The 21,518-nt window shown below is 31.4% G+C and overlaps 1 protein-coding gene and 2 long non-coding RNA genes across 20 annotated transcripts in view; 1 reads left to right on the forward strand and 2 right to left on the reverse strand.

The window, feature by feature from the left end:
* Positions 1 to 21,518, forward strand: part of LOC108003092 (neuroligin-4, Y-linked-like) — a 307,743-nt gene that overhangs the window by 145,078 nt on the left and 141,147 nt on the right. For 13 of the 15 annotated variants that reach the window (XR_009831121.1, XM_062079286.1, XM_062079270.1 and 10 more), the window contains one exon: positions 15,342 to 15,471. The exons of the other annotated variants lie outside the window; for them this stretch is intronic. The gene's annotated coding sequence lies outside the window, so the exon portion shown is untranslated. The remainder of the gene's footprint in view (positions 1 to 15,341; positions 15,472 to 21,518) is intronic. 15 annotated transcript variants of the gene reach the window in all.
* Positions 3,354 to 5,702, reverse strand: LOC133666652 (uncharacterized). The gene is made up of 2 exons (XR_009831063.1): positions 4,287 to 5,702; positions 3,354 to 3,532 (listed from the first exon to the last, which is right to left on the reverse strand). It is a non-coding gene; the product is annotated as an uncharacterized LOC133666652 (long non-coding RNA).
* Positions 8,220 to 21,518, reverse strand: part of LOC133666668 (uncharacterized) — a 101,518-nt gene continuing 88,219 nt past the window's right edge. For 3 of the 4 annotated variants that reach the window (XR_009831127.1, XR_009831129.1, XR_009831126.1), the window contains 4 exons: positions 11,200 to 12,277; positions 10,737 to 11,066; positions 9,926 to 10,399; positions 8,220 to 9,793 (listed from right to left, as the gene is read on the reverse strand). This is a non-coding gene — a long non-coding RNA (uncharacterized LOC133666668). Of the gene's footprint in view, positions 9,794 to 9,879; positions 10,400 to 10,736; positions 11,067 to 11,199; positions 12,278 to 21,518 lie in introns of all 4 variants that reach the window. The other variant, XR_009831128.1, reaches the window with a different exon arrangement.

Genomic DNA, 21,518 nt, shown 5'->3' on the forward strand with positions numbered 1-21,518 from the left:
ATGTTAACAAAAATTCGACGAATATTAACTATTAAATAACAAATAATTTCATATTTTATAGAAATATCATTAGATGTCGCTTTCTCTTTAGCAGAGATAAGAATGTTTCATAAAATATCAATAACGAACCGCATATTCCATATTCAAGCATGATGGAAAAAACAAGTAGATAAGAAAAGTGGAATAAGTCGATTATGATCAGACAAGGGATGTTAAATCATTGATACATTTTCCTCGTTTCTTCTTCTATTATTTATACTCAATCATGTGTGCATTGATTATTAAGAACTTGTGAATTTCAAATTTAAACAAGAAGAGAAATTTGGATTAAGATGAAAATTCCTTAAAGAAGAAATAAAAAAAAAATTGTATAAAAAATATTTTCTCTGAAAAAATAAATAAGCACAGAAATCTGATATAAAAATAATTTTTATCGAATATAAATTAATGTAGGAATATCGAATTAGCTTGATTTAAAAAATTAAAAATAAATCAACATTCTCTTATTTCATCCCTTGTGCCAGAGGACGCACTGTTTTCCCTCGCGCGAAATTACTCAGGGAAATTAGCCAGCCAGCGAATCACAAACGTGGAAACGCGGGATATACGCCGCATTAAAACTTAATTAAAGTCTCGCGCAGGCTGCTCGTGTTATAATTTTTATTCGCCGTAATTATCGACCGCCTAATTTCGTGGTGAATAAGCATCGTGTGAATCGATAGAGGAAATCGAGCTGGTTAAAATTCGCCTCGTTCCAGCCGAGGAAATATCGCGATGCAATTTGGAGACGACTGAAGACAAATCGTCGGGACGACCATTTCTCTTTTTTGGACAGAGACACTTCCTCTACAGAACTGGCTTCGAGGAACATTGATTAATACGAACGGTGTGTTTCGACTTTTTCTCCCCGAGATGTATAGATGTACGTGCATATTAAATATAATGCTTTTGCGTTTTGGAATTTTTTGTTATACATAGAAATTGTAACGAACAGATACAATTTTTTAAATATATAAATATCTTTAAAAAATTAATTTAGAAAAGGAATATAAATTAATGATAGGGAATTGGCTAAAGTTAATTATTAAATAAAAATTATATTATGTGCAATTGGACACAAATTTATAAGTATTGTATATAATGTATTCTAATTAATGGATAGACTGTGTATATTAATAAAAAATTCTTAAAACTTATAAAAATATACACAAAGTACTCAACATGATATTTATATAATTAATATATTTAAAAAATGAGACAAATCTCTATTAAATTTCATAAAAATTTCAATTTCCATACAAACATTTATAGTTTAATAATAAGTATTCGATTCTGAAATATATTGTTAATTATAAATAAAATGTATATTACATGATCGTTAAAATAAATAAATTTAAAACAAATTTCATAATTTTTTTAATAATAAGAACAAGTAAGATCCTGTTTCCAAGTTTATCTATTTATTCTTTTTTCGAAAATAATATAACGTCCCCAAAAATCGTTTGAATAATCAGTATTGTGGAAAATAATTTTCTTCCCTTGTTTTTAGCCGCGATATACTTTTTATTTCCGTGGTCGAGCATGTGTGGAAAAAGCTGTGGGAAAAATCCGTATCGTTGAAAAGGATTTCCGTTACGTGATAATTCTTTTCCAAGGAAACTGAAAATCATTTCGCGCGATTTTTCGACTCGAATTCTTTTCTTCTTCTAGCGTTCGTAATTAACGACGCGACAAAAATGGATACAGAAATAAAACTTTTATCTTTCACAACAAAGATACTGTTTCTCTGATAAATTTTTCTGGCGCATAGCAACTATTTACTTTCTTTGGATTAATTTGTAAAAAGATTCGTAAAAAGATATTCAATGCTGGATACATTTCCAAAAATCGAAAGTAAAATGAAGAATATAACGAAAAAAAGAAAGAAAATAACGAAATTCAAAACCGACTATGCAATGACTTTATATAGAAATAGAAATATTACTCATGAAACATATAATTTTTAAAATTTTCCGAAGATCAAAGAAAAAGAATATAGGAGGAAAAAAGAAAAGAAATAAATTCCCTTTTATTTTTTACATTTCTTAGAAAAGTCCATAACATCATTCTCATTAACCACTAACCGTAAAACAAGAAATTATAACAAGATAAATATTCACGTACCACTTTCAATTCACAAATTCAAAATTCTCTTTACCTTTAAAAAAAAAAAAAAAACATCTATTCTAAACGTAAACGCCTTTTACCTCCCAAAAATATTCTCATTTCTACAACTTTTTCGTATTATATCACGGGTTGCACCATTTCTTAATGGCTCTAAGATTACATTAAAAAAAACGTCACCGTAATTAAGATATTTCAACGGCGAGGCCGGGCCGTAGAAATATTTCGGTTGCTTTGCTTAAAAAAAAAGAAGAAAAAAAAGGCGAACCCCGGTTACCGGTGCATAATGTAGCTACACACATACACACACACACGCACGTTCGCTAGAATGCACGGACGAGTGACGAGAAGGGAGGTGGAAACGAGTATTGCGACTCTTCTTGTAATCTCCGCCTGTCCAAGGGGGGTGGGAGGAGAAATTTGCATCACGAGACAATAGGGATGCTAGAAGTTCCCGTGTACTTTCCGTTTGCGTACACGGGGGCCAAAAAGTAGGCCGTCCAGCAAAAATGAATGGTCCCTTTGTCATTTAAATGCGATCGTTTCCAGTTCCTTTTTTTCGGGGTCGCGCCCGAGAAGGGGGTGAACTCGGCTGGTTGCTCCAAGGAAATCGCGATGATTTCACTGATATTGCGAGGAGTGGGCGGGAATACTGTCATCTCTTTGTGGAACGAATTTGAATCGAGAAAGGATGCTGGTTACAAAAGGTATTTGTAACTGATAACCTAAGTGGACGAGGATATTGTGATCTTTATATTGATTGAATTTGAATCGAAGAAGGATAGTGATTACAAGAGGTGCTTGATTAAAATATGGAGATATTGTGATTTCTTTGGAGAATTGAATTTGAATTGAGAAAAGACAGTCAGATGTAATGATTGCGAAAAGTATTTGTATTAATATATTAAGGATTGTGATCTTTTTGAATTGAACGGAAAAAGACAATTGGATATAGTGGTTACAAAAAGATTTTGATATCGTGAGTAGCTGAATTGAATTTTATATTAATGTATAAATAATATAATTTAATAGTAGCAATTTTCATTACAAAAATTTAATATTAATACAAATTTTGTATCTTATTTTTGCAACCACTGCGATAATAATTCAATAATAAAGTTTACTGAATTATTACTCAATTTAAATTTTAATTTTATAAATTAAATGTTTTAATTAAATTAAATAATAAATTAAATATAAATTCATTTTTTTTATTAAAACTTTTTTTTATTAAATATTATAACTTATACTTTATTTTATATATTTTATATACGTACCTTACCTACTATTCAGTTTCTATACATTTTTGCAGTTTTAAAATTTTCGTAAATGCATAAATAATCATATGTTGCCAAAAAGTGCGATTTTTCTGAAAGATGAATTTAAAAGAATGAAATTCGTCAACGGTAGAAAATTTACGAGATGAAAATAAGAAAACTTGATAGAAAAATTAGATGAGAGAAACTATATATTATTTATATTATTTAATCATTAAAAATAGTCGTATTATTTATTATAGAGATTTACGAAATTAATTTTTCTAAAAAAAAAAAAAGCTATCGAGATTCAATACTCTTTTTCTTTCTATTCCTCCTAATATTCTAATTTATACTTGCTTGCTCGAACTTCATACATAATGCAATTGAAAAACAGAAAAATTTTTCCTCGAAAGAAGAACAATTTGAATTATTCCCGAGTTTAAATTCCGCGCATGCATGAGTAAACAAACACACGTAAAATATTTTGAAACATTTTAAACATATATACACGTTATAAACGCGTGAAATACTTCGAAATGAAAAAATTTCGCCAAAAAAATTCGAAAATAATATTCCTATTAATCTTACAATATACAATGTTTATTCAAAACGCATTGCGATCCATAATTATAAATTATTCTTCTTCGTAAAAAAATCTCAAAAAATACTTCTAATCTGATATTTTTAAATTTCTAAGTGATTAATCAATAACTCTATATTTTTAATAAATTATTTCAAAACTTATGATAGAATAAAAAATAGAAAAAAAAAAAGAAAGAATCATGCTACAATCTAAAATTTATTTCGAAGAAAAATCGATTCGGTTGATGTATGGATCGTTCAAGATATTTAATTCAGACTCACCCTCCACGTTAGAAAATATAATTATTCAGTGAACTGTATCGTTCAGTGGGTTAGCCAATTTATTCGAGGCAGTCGCTCATGAAATTTATGCATTCGCCAGCGTTAGAAACCCGCCACTGAGTTATTCTCTTATTCCCTGAAAATTCTTCCCTTTATTCGTTCCCTCACCCTTTGGCAATGATTAAATTTATTCGCAAACACAGGCGAATGAAAAGTTTCACGATTAACAAGCACAGAGCCACCATTGCGCGATTCATCGATGAGAGATGTAGAAGTTAACGATGCATTAATTCCACAGATTTTTTTGCGAAAAATACAGCGTTTATTTTTTTTTAACAACTTTTTTTTAAGCTGCCATTTCAATTAATCAAACAGTAATTGTATAACGTACGATAAATTAAAGTTGGCATGGAAATATTCGTTCCCTCACTGTTTTAATCATCCCCGTGAATAATTGACACGTTTAATCCATAGCTGATTGTGTGGCTGCTGTTCAGTCACGTGAATAAATTATGAGAAACAAATATCCTTCCCAAATTTATCAATTCCTCCTCTTCCTTATTTTTATCAATTCCTTTTCCTTCCCAAATTTATCAATTTCTGCTCTTCCTTATTTTTATCAATTCCACTTCCTCCCCAAATTTATCAATTTCTCCTGTTCCTCCCCAATTTTATAAATTTTTCCTCTACCTTATTTATATCAAATAATTTTCCTCCAAAAATTTATCGATTCCTCTTCCTCCTTGTTTTCTTCAATTCCTTCTGTTCCTTATTTTTATTAATATGTTTCGAAGGAAAAATCGTTCGACAGTACAAATGTCCAAAAACTATGTCCTTAAACAAAATATATATTTAAATATTAACGTGATTCTCTACATTTTATAAACATAACAAATTTTTAAAAATTTTTATAATTCTCTCGAAACAAATTATTCGATTTGCCAAACATAGCAAATTTTAAAATTACTAAGAATGTAATTAAAAATTAACCGACAATGTTTTTTGCTATAACAAGAACTAAAAAGCTCTATCCTCTCAGCTCAGCAATAAGATTTAAAAAAATATCATCGTTTTCATTAGACGCATGAGCGAAAGGTTATTTTCCTTTCGGAAAAAAAACTTCTTATTTTTATCAATTCCTTTTACTAATTCCACTACAAATTTATCAATTCCTTCTCTTCCTTATTTTTATCAATTCCTCCTCTTCCTTATTTTTATCAATTCCTCCTCTTCCTTATTTTTATCAATTCCTCCTCCTCCTTATTTTTATCAATTCCTCCTCTTCCTTATTTTTATCAATTCCTCCTCCTCCTTATTTTTATCAATTCCTCCTCCTCCTTATTTTTATCAATTCCTCCTCCTCCTTATTTTTATCAATTCCTCCTCCTCCTTATTTTTATCAATTCCTCCTCCTCCTTATTTTTATCAATTCCTCCTCCTCCTTATTTTTATCAATTCCTCCTCCTCCTTATTTTTATCAATTCCTCCTCCTCCTTATTTTTATCAATTCCTCCTCCTCCTTATTTTTATCAATTCCTCCTCCTCCTTATTTTTATCAATTCCTCCTCCTCCTTATTTTTATCAATTCCTCCTCCTCCTTATTTTTATCAATTCCTCCTCCTCCTTATTTTTATCAATTCCTCCTCCTCCTTATTTTTATCAATTCCTCCTCCTCCTTATTTTTATCAATTCCTCCTCCTCCTTATTTTTATCAATTCCTCCTCCTCCTTATTTTTATCAATTCCTCCTCCTCCTTATTTTTATCAATTCCTCCTCCTCCTTATTTTTATCAATTCCTCCTCCTCCTTATTTTTATCAATTCCTCCTCCTCCTTATTTTTATCAATTCCTCCTCCTCCTTATTTTTATCAATTCCTCCTCCTCCTTATTTTTATCAATTCCTCCTCCTCCTTATTTTTATCAATTCCTCCTCCTCCTTATTTTTATCAATTCCTCCTCCTCCTTATTTTTATCAATTCCTCCTCCTCCTTATTTTTATCAATTCCTCCTCTTCCTTATTTTTATCAATTCCTCCTCCTCCTTATTTTTATCAATTCCTCCTCCTCCTTATTTTTATCAATTCTTCCTCTTCCTTATTTTTATCAATATGTTTGGAAGGAAAATCGTTCGATAGTACAAATATGTTCTTTCATTCAATTCTTCGATCTTGAATCCAAAAACTATGTTCCTGAACAAAATATATATTTAAATATTAACATAATTCTCTATATTTTATAAACATAAATTTTTAAAAATTTTTATAATTCTCTCGAAACAAATTATTCGATTTGCCAAGGATAGCAAATTGTAAAATTACGAAGAATGTAATTAAAAATTAACTGAATTTTTTTTTGCTACAACAAGAACTAAAAAGCTCTATCCTCTCAGCTCAGCAATAAGATTTACAAAAATATCATCGTTTTCATTAGTTACGCATGACCTAAAGATTATTTTGCCTTTCGAAAAAAAACTGCTTCTTATTTTTATCAATTCCACCTTCTCTATATTTTTATCAATTTCCCTTCCTCCTTATTTTTATCATTTCCTCCTCCTCCTCCACATTTTCGTCAATTTCTCTTCCTTCTTATTTTTATGAATTCTTTTTCCACCTCAAAATTTTTCGATTCCTTCTCCTCCTTATTTTTATCTACTTAAAATTGTTTATTTTAAGAATTAGGAGGAAAAATAAATTTGGGAAAGAAAAGTAATTGATAAAACATAAAATTGTTGCATTTTTTAATTTTCTTACAAAATATTAATGAAATATTTAAATTTTGTCGATAATTTAAAAAAAGAAAATAAATTTAATACCTGTGGCGCCATCTCGCGTTTGGATTCAAGAAGCTCCGACTCGTTACTAGCATAACATGACATGCAAGGAGGTATGCGAAGTCAAAGAGAAGGAACGCAACATTGTGCGAGAAGGACAGAGAACATTTAAAAATACGCCACATGGAAAAATCATTAATTACTCTTTTTCTACTTAAAATTTCGATACATTTAGGCTCTCATTTTAAAGTTAGAACTCCAGGCAACTTTCTCATATTAATTTTAATGCAAAATTCTTTTTATTTATTTAATTATTGATGATTAACGCATAATACGTTCTAATACATTAAAGACGCCATATTGAAAATTCATTAATTATTCGTTTTTTACTGAAAATTTCTGCACTTTTAAGCATGCTTCTTGTAACTAGAATTTCGGACAAGTTTCTTATTCCAATTTTAATGCGAAATTTTTTTCCATTATTTAATTATTAACGATTAATGCGTCAAATGTTTTAATATATTTAACATATTAAAGACGCCATATTGAAAATTCATTAATTACTCATTTTCTACTGAAATTTTCTGCACATTTAAGCACGCATCTTGTAGTCAGAGTCTGAAACAAGCTTCTTCTATTAATTTTAATGTAAAATTGTTGTTAATTATTTAATTATTAATAGTTATTGCATCATATTGTAAATTAACGATATAGAAATGCAACGCATATGATGCAATAATTATTAATAATTAAATAATTAACAACAATTTTACATTAAAATTAACAGAAGAAGCTTGTTTCAGATTCTGACTGCAAGATGCGTGCTTAAAAGTGCAGAAAATTTTAGTAGAAAACGAGTAATTAATGAATTTTCAATATGGCGTCTTTAATGTATTAGAACTACTAGAATATTAGAAATGTATTATTCGTTAATCATTAATAATTAAATAAATAAAAAGAATTTTGCATTAAAATTAATATGAGAAAGTTGCCTGGAGTTCTAACTTTAAAATGAGAGCCTAAATGTATCGAAATTTTAAGTAGAAAATGAGTAATTAATGATTTTTCCATGTGGCGTATTTTTAAATGTTCTCTATTCTTCTCGCACAATGTTGCGTTCCTTTTCTTTGACTTCGCATACCTCCTTGCATGTCATGTTATGCTAGTAACGAGTCGGAGCTTCGTGAATCCAAACGCGAGATGGCGCCACAGATATTAAATTTATTTTCTTTCTTTTTTTAAATTATCGACAAAATTTAAATGTTTCATTAATACTTGAGAAAATTAGTGAGAAAATTAAGAAGTGTAAGAATTTTATATTTTATCAATTACTTTTTTTCCCAAATTTTACCACTTCTTTATTTTTATCAATTCCTCTTCCTTCTTATATTTATCAATTCCTTTTCCATCCCAAATTTATCGATTCCTTCTCCTCCTTATTTTTATCTATTTAAAATTGTTTACCTGAAGAATTAGAAGAAGGAATTGATAAGTTTTGGAAGAAAAATAATTGATAAAATATAAAATTGTGGTGCTTCTTAATTTTCTCACAAAATATTAATGAAACATTTAAATTTTGTCGATAATTTAAAAAAAGAAAGAAAATAATATACCTGTGGCGCCATCTCGCGTTTAGATTCACGAAGCTCCGACTCGTTACTAGCATAACATGATATGCAAGGAGGTATGCGAAGTCAAAGAAAAGGAACGCAACATTGTGCGAGAAGGACAGAGAACATTTAAAAATACGCCACATGGAAAAATCATTAATTACTCTTTTTCTACTTAAAATTTCGTTATATTTAGGCTCTCATTTTAATGTTAGAACTCCAGGCAACTTTCTCATATTAATTTTAATGCAAAATTCTTTTTATTTATTTAATTATTAATGATTAACGCATAATACGTTCTAATACATTAAAGACGCCATACTGAAAATTCATTAATTACTCGTTTTCTACTAAAATTTTCTGCACTTTTAAGCACGCATCTTGTAGTCAGAATCTCAAACAAGCTTCTTCTGTTAATTTTAATATAAAATTGTTGTTAATTATTTAATTATTAGTAATTATTGCATCATATGCGTTGCATTTCTATATCGTTAATTTACATATGATGCAATAATTATTAATAATTAAATAATTAACGACAATTTTACATTAAAATTAATAGAAGAAGCTTGTTTCAGACTCTGACTACAAGATGCGTGCTTAAATGTGCAGAAAATTTCAGTAGAAAATGAGTAATTAATGATTTTTCCATGTGGCGTATTTTTAAATGTTCTCTGTCCTTCTCGCATAATGTTGCGTTCCTTCTCTTTGACTTCGCATACCTCCTTGCATGTCATGTTATGCTAGTAACGAGTCGGAGCTTCGTGAATCCAAACGCGAGATGGCGCCACAAGTATTAAATTTACTTTCTTTTTTTAAATTATCGACAAAATTTAAATATTTCATTAATATTTTGTAAGAAAATTAAAAAATGCAACAATTTTATATTTTATCAATTATTTTTCCTCCTTATTTTTATCAATTCCTCCTCTTCCTTATTTTTATTAATTCCTCCTGCTTCTTATTTTTATCAATTCTTCTCTTATTTTTATCAATTCTTTCTCCTACGTATTTTTATCGATTCCTCTTCTTCCTTATTTTTATCAATATATTTTAGAGGGAAAATCGTTCGATAGAACAAATGTTCTCTTCCATCCAATTCTCCGAACTTAAATCCAAAAAGTATGTCCTGAAACAAATATATATTTCAATGTTAACATAATTCTTTACATTTTATAAAGATATCAAATTTTTAAAAATTTTTATAATTCTCACGAAATAAATTATTCGATTTGCCAAGCATAGCAAATTTTAAAATTACCAAGAATGTAATTAAAAATTAACAGACAATTTCTTTCTTTTTATAGCACTAAAAAGCTCTATCCTCTCAGCTCGGCAATAAGATTTATAAAAATATTATCATTTTCATTAGTGACGCATGATCGAAAGATTATTCTTCCTCATCGAAAAGAACTCCTTATTTTTATCAATTCCTTTTATCAATTTTATCAATTCCTCCTCCTCCATATTTTTATCAATTCCTCCTCCTCCATATTTTTATCAATTCCTCCTCCTCCTTATTTTTATCAATTTCTCTTCCTCCACAAATTTATCGATTCCTCTTCTTCCACAAATTTATCAATTCGTCTTCCTCCACAAATTTATCGATACCACTTCCTTTTATCAATTCCTCCTCTTCCTTATTTTTATCAATATGTTTCGAAGGGAAAATCGTGCAATAGTACAAATGTCCTCTTCCATCCAATTTTTCGATCTTAAGTCCAAAAACTATGTCCTTAAACAAAATATATATTTAAATATTAATGTAATGCTCTACATTTTATAAACATAACAAATTTTTAAAAATTTTTATAATTCTCTCGAAACAAATTATTCGATTTGCCAAACATAGCAAATTTTAAAATTACTAAGAATGTAATTAAAAATTAATCGACAATTTTCTTTGTAACAAGTTCTACTGTAACAAGAATTAAAAAACTCTATCCTCTCAGCTCGACAATAAGATTTACAAAAATATCATCATTTTCATTAGTAACACATGACCGAAAGATTATTTTTCCTCATTGAAAAAAAAATTCCTTATTTTTATTAATTCCTTTTATCAATTTCACCTCAAATTTATCAATTCCTCCTCCTCCATATTTTTATCAATTCTTCCTACTCCTTATTTTTATCAATTCCTCCTCCTCCATATTTTTATAAATTCCTCCTCCTCCTTATTTTTATCAATTCCTCCTCCTCCTTATTTTTATCAATTCCTCCTCTTCCTTATTTTTATCAATTCTTCCTCTTCCTTATTTTTATGAATTCCTCTTCCTCTACAAATTTATCGATTCCTCCTCTTTCTTATTTTTATCAATATGTTTCGAAGGGAAAATCGTTCGATAGTACAAATGTTGTCTTCCATCCAATTCTTCGATCTTAAATCCAAAAACTATGTCCTTAAACAAGATATATATTTAAATATTAACATAATTCTCTACATTTTATAAAAATATCAAATTTTTAAAAATTTTTATAATTCTCACGAAATAAATTATTCAATTTGCCAAGCATAGTAAATTTTAAAATTACCAAGAATGTAATTAAAAATTAACAGACAATTTCTTTATTTTTATAGCACTAAAAAGCTCTATCCTCTCAGCTCGGGAATAAGATTTACAAAAATATCATCGTTTCATTAGTGACGCATGATCGAAAGATTATTTTTCCTCATTGAAAAAAAAATTCCTTATTTTTATCAATTCCTTTTATCAATTTCACCTCAAATTTATCAATTCCTCCTCCTCCATATTTTTATCAATTCCTCCTTCTCCTTATTTTTATCAATTCCTCCTCCTCCTTATTTTTATCATTTCCTCCTCTTCCTTATTTTTATGAATTCCTCTTCCTCCACAAATTTATCGATTCCTCTTCCTCCACAAATTTATCGATTCCTCCTCTTCCTTATTTTTATCAATATGTTTCGAAGGGAAAATCGTTCGATAGTACAAATGTTCTCTTCCATCCAATTCTTCGATCTTAAGTCCAGAAACTATGTCCTTAAACAAAATATATATTTAAATAATAACATAATTCTCTACATTTTATAAATATAACAAATTATATACAAATTTTTAAAAATTTTTATAATTCTCACGAAATAAATTATTCAATTTGCCAAGCATAGTAAATTTTAAAATTACCAAGAATGTAATTAAAAATTAACAGACAATTTCTTTATTTTTATAGCACTAAAAAGCTCTATCCTCTCAGCTCGGGAATAAGATTTACAAAAATATCATCGTTTCATTAGTGACGCATGATCGAAAGATTATTTTTCCTCATTGAAAAAAAAATTCCTTATTTTTATCAATTCCTTTTATCAATTTCACCTCAAATTTATCAATTCCTCCTCCTCCATATTTTTATCAATTCCTCCTTCTCCTTATTTTTATCAATTCCTCCTCCTCCTTATTTTTATCATTTCCTCCTCTTCCTTATTTTTATGAATTCCTCTTCCTCCACAAATTTATCGATTCCTCTTCCTCCACAAATTTATCGATTCCTCCTCTTCCTTATTTTTATCAATATGTTTCGAAGGGAAAATCGTTCGATAGTACAAATGTTCTCTTCCATCCAATTCTTCGATCTTAAGTCCAGAAACTATGTCCTTAAACAAAATATATATTTAAATAATAACATAATTCTCTACATTTTATAAAGATATCAAATTTTTAAAAATTTTTATAATTCTCTCGAAACAAATTATTCGAGATTATTATTTGCCAAGCATAGCAAATTTTAAAATTATTAAGAATGTGTATTTGAAATTAACCGACAATTTTTTTTTTTTTTGCTATAACACAAGCTTTATCCTCTCAGCTCGGTAATAAGATTTACAAAAGTATCATCGTTTTCATTAGTAACGCATGACCGAAAGATTATTTTCGGTCGGGAAAAAAAATTCCATCTAACCTGAGGGGTGAATTTACGCGTTGGCCAAAGGTCAAAGGGAAATTAAATGTCGATGAAGGTGGTGATTTAATCGGCAGAAACGTTTCCACGGTCGTGTACGAGGCCTGCACCCTGATAGATAGCTAAAATTCAACATTTATTCGAGCGTCGATTCGAAAACGTTTCGACATGGTATTCCCCTCGTCGCTCATCTTTCCCTTCCCGAGGAACCGAAGTCGCCAGAAGTCGCCTCCACGTAATCAAACGCGCGTCAATATCCAGATAATTCTCCCCGTCTTCCCTTGTTATACTTGGAGGTGGGAGGAAAAAATTGGCAGAGATGTAACGGTTTTTAAATCAAAATCCGTGATTCGAGAATTGGAATTTCTTATTGACACTCGTTGATTGAATCGTAGTCCACTAAAAGAATATTGAAATGATCGAGACGTCGATACGCCGAGATAATTCCCTCTCTGAAATGATTTAAATTTCAAGAAATGGGAAAAAGAAATTGATAAATGGACACACATCCTCTTTTCACTTTTGCAAATTTAATCGGATCATAGATTCATACTTCGCGTGTTTTCATTAAAATATCCAAAATTTCGAAAATAAAACTGTATATATTATAAAAAACTATGTATATATTATTATTCGCAAATTCGAACGTATCCATCGATCGATAAATTCACATACAATCGAATCGACTGAAACCCGCGCAGGGTTACCGAAAGTCGAAAGAATGGTGGAAAGAACGATGGAAGAATTGAAACGGTGGAGTTCGGGGGTGGCGTTCCATTAGGAAAAAATTAGCATACGGTCGGGGCGAGTAGCGCGTTATCGTGGGCGCAATGGTACGGAAGCGGGAATTATTTTCTCTAATCCAATTAGGGGCGCGATAAAAGCTCACGCCCTAGTTGCTGTCCGGCAATCGGTCTTCATTAGCCGGCCCAACTTTTCCTCGAGCTTAACTGAAATTAAGCTCGCGTGCACTCGCGTTAATCGCGCGATAACGAATCGCTTTGGAGACCGGATACCCCGCTCCAATTCGAAAATCGTTTTTGTTGCCACGTTTTAATCCTCCAATAGAATACCCCTCCCCCACCCCCTCTCCCCCAATTTCGAATTCAGTGTACAGGCATTTTCGAAACGATATATATTCGAGCTGCTTACCGAGCTAGGTGATGCATCGTTCGAGAGATTCGCTGGCCCAAATCGATGTACTTTTGGCTGGAAAAGTGTCTCGTGAACCGGAAGATTCTGTCCAGCCATGACTGGTTTCGTTGTATATCAGTTTTATTCCGCTTGTCCGATCCTGTGAGGCTGTATTCTATTACAGTTTTTATCGTCCGCCCATAATTATCTTATTTCGCTTGTCTGACTCTTTCGCTATTGTCTATTATTGCGCCCGTTTATTTGCGTCGAACAGAACGATTTTTCCACTCGTTTCGTTACACATTGGATATAATTAATGTTTTTTTCAACAATTTGGAGAAATTTCTTCTTTTTATCAAAGCAATTTATTCGACGCAAGTTGGGAAATTTATATAAATGAAATGTGACTCGAACGAGAAATTGTAGATATGTGAAAACAGATTATTTATCTGTAATTTATAAAGTACGTGTAAAATATATCGCTAAACATGAAATAGCAAAGTGGAGATATAAACGCGAAATATATAACATTAACAACCCGTGCAGATTATAATCACGTGAAATTGCGTGCACGTCAGTTCGATGAACACAGTGCACATTTGAGGAATCTAAATTTCAATTTGAATTGTATCCTTTATTAGATTGGCTTCAAATTAGGCACAATCGAACTGCAAATAAATTTCCAATTAGAACACGATATCTAATTAAATCTACTATGCGCAACTACTATGAGATACGTTGCTGTTATAAACTCTATATTAAACATTATTCATAGAATTCGTAAGATTCGTAAAATTTCAAATTCTCGATGAGATACCTGTTTCAAGAGTCAATTTATAATTCAACAATTTCTTTATCAGGAAAATTAACTAAACAAGATGGCCGGTCGAGCCGGTGGAGAACGAAAAATGTTCGTTCATCCACTGAATAAGTTCCAACCCCATACGACTGTCCCTCGAGAAATTTCACGTTCAATTAAGCCCTTCGAATTTTATGACAAGTTTATGACCCGTTTTTAATAGTTTCTCGTAATGTGATCATCGACGATATAAATCGACGTAATGTTCGAGATTAAGAATAATAGATACCGGTTATTATATACTTATATCCATTTATATGAGCCAAGTATTGAGAACGTCTCAGATATTTTATAGTTGCGAAATTATATATCTTTAATATCCGCAGGAAGGAAGTTTTCGAAAACATTGAAATTTTATGAGGTTGTCGCTATCGTCTTAAAACAGAATCAAATTTATAGTGCATCGATACGTTAGATATATTTGTCGTGAAGGCAAACTTCTTAAAGATTGTAATTTTGTAAATATCATTTAATATTAATTTGAACGAAATATTTGCATATCTTTTCTTGAATTGGGATAAATGTGAGAAAAGTGAAATTTTTAAAATAAATAACGATTGAGTTGTTTAAATTGATCATAATTTCACGAATTATAATAAAACTTAACAATTTCTTGACACGCAAAAATATACTTTGATTTATATTTGCGTCCTGAAAAAATAATTGAGATACGAATTAAAATCATAGAAATGTAAATGTAATTAAATCATGGCAATATTTATTCGCTCATCTTTCCTAATTCTTTTGTTTATTTGTCTTATTACAGGATATTCTCGTCCCTTTTTGGTGAACAAGGATTCAAAATGGTATAATTTGTGAACTTGTTGAATGTGAAACGGTGCAAGAAAGGATTTGACGTTGGAAGTGATTCATTCAGTGTTCGTTTCTTATTGGGGGTAAGTTTCAAGAATTTACGAATTATCTAGTTATCTACTCTATCAAAAATATTGGTGCAAATTAATAATTAAAATTACGATTTTAGAAATTGATGTCAATTCGATCCAAGTTATCGACATAAATTAATAAAACAAAACAGACTCGATTCGATTCCAAAAATCAATCAGCTCGGTTAACTTTTTAAAAAATCCACCAATAAAAGGCTATTTGCCACTTCGAAGCAGCAACAATGTACATTCGAATAATTTACAAGAAAATTTATTCAAAGTTTTGTTAAACAATGCGGATGTAATTAAGTGACGACATCTCTTTATGCCGTTCACTTGGACGATCTCGCTAAACGCCCGGATGTTTTTATTATAGCGAGTAAAAACTGGGCGACTTCGCTTAATTTATAATGATCCCATGAATTCTTACGGTTCCACACCATCCACCCGTAAAACTTGAGGAATTAACGAGCGAGCTCGAACGATGTCGTAAATACAGCACGAAAGAGAATGCTTTGACGACCGACGTTGATTGAATTGAAGTTTTTAGCGACAGTGGAAAATGTTTTACAGAACGTGAATCCATAAAAATCGAGTCGAAGAGTTAAATTTTAACCTAAACATTTTATCATTCAAACTTTCGAAACATATTTATTATAATAATTTATCGAGAACCTATAGATTCAATTTTTAATACATCGAATATATAAAAGGAAAGATTTCTCGAATCGACGTTAAAAAATAAGTTGGTTCAAGTTGCACGGTAGTAATTTCACAATGGTGAACAAGTTTCAACGATTGTGTGTCGAGATCTTGAAGAAGAAACCAAAAGATTTCGAAGGAAGCTCTACGTCTTCCCCGTTCAATCTCCACTTTGTCCCGAAATGAAGCCAAAAAATAATCTAAGTCAATTTGGAAAATTCGAACTCGAGACACGCGAGTATCGATGCAATTTTTCATGAATTCACGGAGCACGAGGGAGGGGCGAGAAGAGCGAACAAAGGATCTTGTCTGCATTCTAAACGTGGATTTCAATTACAAGCACCGGTTCCGTGACATAATCTTCGCGGGCAAAGACGCAGGGAAAAAGCTCGCCATCGCTTACTGTCGTGCTCCCACGACGATTCCGCATCCTGAATACTTAAAAAGAAACCCTCTTTGAATTGTAAAGCAAACCAAAACGATACTACTTCTCCTATTTTTACATCTTTCGCTGCCATTTCCCTTCTTTCGTCCCATTCCCGCTACGCGATTTCTTCCTCTTCCTTATTTCACGAGACGGCGAAATCTCTTGTTGGATTTTAATTCGCTCGTCCAACGCGTGTATCAACTTGCCAGAGAGCGATTGGGAAATATATTTCCCCGCCTCTGAACAAAGGGAGATCCGAACAAGGTCGGAGGGGATTGTATCCTCGAGTTGGAGATGTTTGCTTCGTGTTTTCTTGCGCGTGGATGGGCGAAGCGAGAGAGTTTGTTAGAGGAGATCTCTCCCAGTTTTTATCCCGGAGATGTAGGGTGAATGGGATTGAAAGTTTCGAATTGGAAGTTTGAAGCGCGAGTAGTTTTACTCGGAGCGATTCCTTAGTGAAAAACTGACGTGAATGGTTTATGAGGTGAGGTAGATTTCTTTCGAATTTTTCGATAGAAGTAGTTTCTCCACTTTTTTTTTTTTTTTTCTTTATTCGAAGTCTTCTGTTTCTAAGAAGCTTTTGTGCTTTGAGAAAAAAGAAGAGGGGGGAGGGGAGAAGGGGATTCTTAAAACAAAAATTTCAACTTCGACATTCTTCAAAACGAGAACATTTTTTTCTTTTCGAAATTCGTAATTATTCAATGTTAATCTCTTTCTTGGTAAAGAAAATCTTATTAAAATTCTTCTAACATGATCGAACAATCTCAAACCACATTTTTCCCGTGTAACATCGTTTTCAAAATTTATAATTACAAAGCTCCAAGCTCATCCGTTGAGAAGATCTTAACGAAACATTCTTAAACATCGTCAAACATCGTCAAACGATCTCAAACAACAATTTTCTCAGATTATTTCGTACTACGAACCTTCCTTGATCCCATAAAATATATTTATCACGCTGTAAAAGAAACGAATTCGATCCGGAACAAGGAAGAAATATAATGGAAACCCAGGATTGATCGTATCGAGATCCCGTGGGATGCTAACCGTAGTATGGTTTTCCATAGTTGACGAGTTTCACAGTGAAGGAACAAACGTTTCTCGAGCTCGTCTTTATTATACGATCCATATATATATATATATATATATATATATATATATATATATATATATATATATATATATATCAAGGTCCATTTGCCTTCCAGAAGGAAAGGAAGATCGATCGAGCGAGAATTCTGCCGCATGCGTGTCGCGATCGGCGAAACTTCATAAACTATGCGAAGTCTCGTCACGTTTGAGGAAACAGGATCGATCCAAAGGAGTTATAGACTCGGTATAAACCGCAACCATGGCTACGTAACGGTTTCGAATGTAGGATGCTGCAGATATATATCTGAATTTCCGAAACTCTTTCTTGCCAGTCGCCGCAAATTATGCGACTTTTTTTTTATTGAAAAGTTGGTGCAATATATTTAATTGCAGAAAGTGGAACGTCGCTTCTTGTTCGTTGAATTATACATTGTTATGAATTAGTTTCTGCAGTTTCGATGAGTTTTTTGACACAATATGCAAAAGAAAGCAGTCGAGAAATTTTGATTGTAATCGCGTTGTAATTGGAATTTGATTAATGTTTAAATTCACTACCATGTGTTTAATCATTCGTTAGTTTTTAAATTTCTCGTTCTATTTTTACTTTTTAATTTATTCTTAAAACTGTTAAAAAAAACGGAAGATTCCAAGTGGAAAATATCGATAGCTGAATTGATAAAAGAAAAAAGATTTCTCCAGTTACATCTTTTTTTTTTTGATTTCGATTGGATCGGTGTCGTGCCATCGACGCGAGGAAAAGAAAAACAAGGGGTGAATTCGTTTGAAGGGGGTGTGACAGGATTAAAAAACAAAAAAAAAAGAAAAGGGAAGAAAATGCCGTGGAGAGGACGAAGACACATTAATCATATGGAACAATATGTTATGCTTCAAAGTCGAATGCAATATTTCCTGTCGTCCAGATGAAAGCAAAGCTATGTGGTGGCTCTTGTCTAGCGGAAAATAAACTATCCGTTTGTTTTTCCGCAAATCTATCTGGACGAGCACGCTACCTGGCTACAAATATTTTCGTTCTAACGGGAAATGAGATTCATAAGCGGGATTTATCACGAACTCGACAAAAATACTAAGTTAGAATTGCAAATGAGAATCCTTAATATCGTTCTTTTTCGCAAATTTCGATTCTTACGATCCGATAGAATCTCTGTATTCGTCGTTAATCTTGAAGAATGGACGAGATGAATAATCGAAGAATCGATCTTCTAATAAGAATTGACGAAATGAATGATTAATGGAGGAAAAAGAGGGAAAATGGATTCCCAGCTTCGGAATAGAATTTAAGTTTGATTGAAAGTGATGACAGAAAGTGAATCATGCAATAAGAAAAAACTTTTGGCGACGAAATATTGGATTTTTGGACGAATATCGAAGCAATTTCTTGCCGAAAAAATATGACGAATATTGAATCGAACGAATATAGAGAGAGACGAATATAAAGGTTCCATTGTATCGTTAAAAAAAGTTTTTTTTCTTTGAAAGTTTGATTAATTAATCAGTGTCAGAAAATAATAAATTATTTTCGAATCATTGGCGGAGTATAATGATATTTGAATTGCAGAAGGAGGAAATAAAATATAGACAAAAGTAAATAAAAATTAGGCATTATTTTGGAATATCTCTCAATTTTTTTAAGATAATTTTGAATCTTTTAAGATAAATATCTTAGTCTCCTAACTTTATAAAATAATTTTAAATCAATGTAACTCTTAACTCTTATAAGTTTTATTCAATAGCCACAAGAATCTAAGTTCGACACCCAAATTTCTTTGTATCAAACAAAATATAATGATACCTGGATGTTCCAAGCCATATTTTAAAAGATTCAAAATTGAAAGGGAAATATTTTGACGCAATAAACAAACTGTGGTTAGATTGCCAACATAATTAAGTAATTATTCGCGTGTTTAATTTACGTGAAACAAAGTGCAAACCACATCCTATATATAATCATTATCATTGCATGAATGATTTCTATCTACATCTGCTCTACAACAGAAATAAAATGTACATTTTTAAATAACTTTATTTAATCAATAATATATTTATATCCAAAATATTATCCTTTCAATTTTATTCTATATTTCTTGCTTTCTTTTATATCGAACAAAAATTTATTTACACAATTAATTACTTCGAATAAATTTCCCTTTTAGTCGCCTTTTATGACACGCAGGGATTACGTTAGGTCTATTCTCACCCCGAACACTCACAAGGATAAATCGAAAAAAGTTGAGCATAAAGATTCAAAAAAATTAATTCGAAACCTTTGCTCGATTATTCTATAATAAATTACTATCGAAGTAATATTCTTAACTTCAACGAAGAATGAGTTAAAATTTTTCTCTGTACATCTCTGAACTGTATCATTATCTCGTTCGATTCATCACATTTTCTTTTCGCATTCACATATTTCCCTACAATCATATTATTCTTCGATTCATTACACCAAAACTTACTTAAAAACGCTCCAGCCAATTATAATCGACATACAACCCACTCACTTACCACGTGGCATATACGTTATTATTAATGCGCACAGTGTCATTAATCGTCCCCCTTCTTCCTCATCCTCGTCCGTTGTTGCCGGAAACGACTCGAATTAACGGAAATTCCAATTTAATACGCGGCCCCCGGCCGTGGTTACCGTAGTAATTTCAATTTAACTTTTTAATTATAAGTCGACACTTGTCGAGATAGGTCGAGGCAAGCCTCTCGTTGCCATTTTCTTGCCTCGACGGCCGACGGCGTCATGTAATTTACCGTGAATTTAATACTGGAAAGCCATCTGTTCGTGATTTCAACCGTCCAACTCCTCACTCCCCCTTTTCGAAGAAGAATCGAGGGGGTGGTGGTTCGTTCCGTCGCTCGTTACGCCCGGCCACACGCAAAGAAGAGAAATTCGGAAAAATTTTAATCTTTTCTTTCCCGTCCTTCCCTTCCTTCTTTTGCCTCCATTACTGCTGGAGAATTTAAATGGTAGCATCAAGATTCGAACTCCTTATGCAGAATTGTTTTCTTCGAATTGTACGTATAGGTCGACACTTTGGTTTTCCGAGCGGATTTTCGAAGCGGCAATCTCTCGATTCTTTTCTTTTAGGAAATAAAGGTTTACTAGGTTCTCCGCTTTTATATCCAGTTACTTGGATATATTGATTTTTCTTTCTTCTCGAGAGACAACTGTTGCGATCTAGTAGGATTGGAAATTGAAAATGAGATGTAAAGAGATGTAAAGAAGAAGAGTTGATATTAAAGAGAGTATTTTTTTTATTTTTCTGATAACGAAGATGCAAACAATTTTGGATCAAATATACAGAAATGACGATTTTTTGAATAGGATAATAAAAGAAATAAACGAAAGGAAGGATTTTTGTTTGATCATTCGATGGATGTTTGATCGATTTTTCTTTTACTCCCTTTAACAATAAATCTTTCAAAAATGAACATTTTGAACGCTGAACGCGTCGAGTAACTCGCGTCATGCACTAGCTGGCCATTCTCGTGAAGCTTTCAGTGAAGTTCCGAGTAAGAACTTGCATGCCGTTTGATATGGAAATCAGATTGTTCTGTTCTTGTGCACGAATCGGTATCTCACAGTTACAATGCAATATTAATTATTAAGCTGTAGTAACATTTCTTCCCCTTATTCTTCCCCTTTACAGTTAATATCGAATTTATTACTACTTTGTAAATATGTTTATAATGCAGTGAAATTGCTCTATAATACATAGCACTAGAATATAGAAATAATCGATACTGCTCGCTTTAAAATTCTAGATCTATAAATATCTCTCCCTTTTCTTTTAATATATAAATACTCTAA

Source organism: Apis cerana, linkage group LG9, assembly GCF_029169275.1.
Source record: "Apis cerana isolate GH-2021 linkage group LG9, AcerK_1.0, whole genome shotgun sequence".
Taxonomy (NCBI): domain Eukaryota; kingdom Metazoa; phylum Arthropoda; class Insecta; order Hymenoptera; family Apidae; genus Apis; species Apis cerana.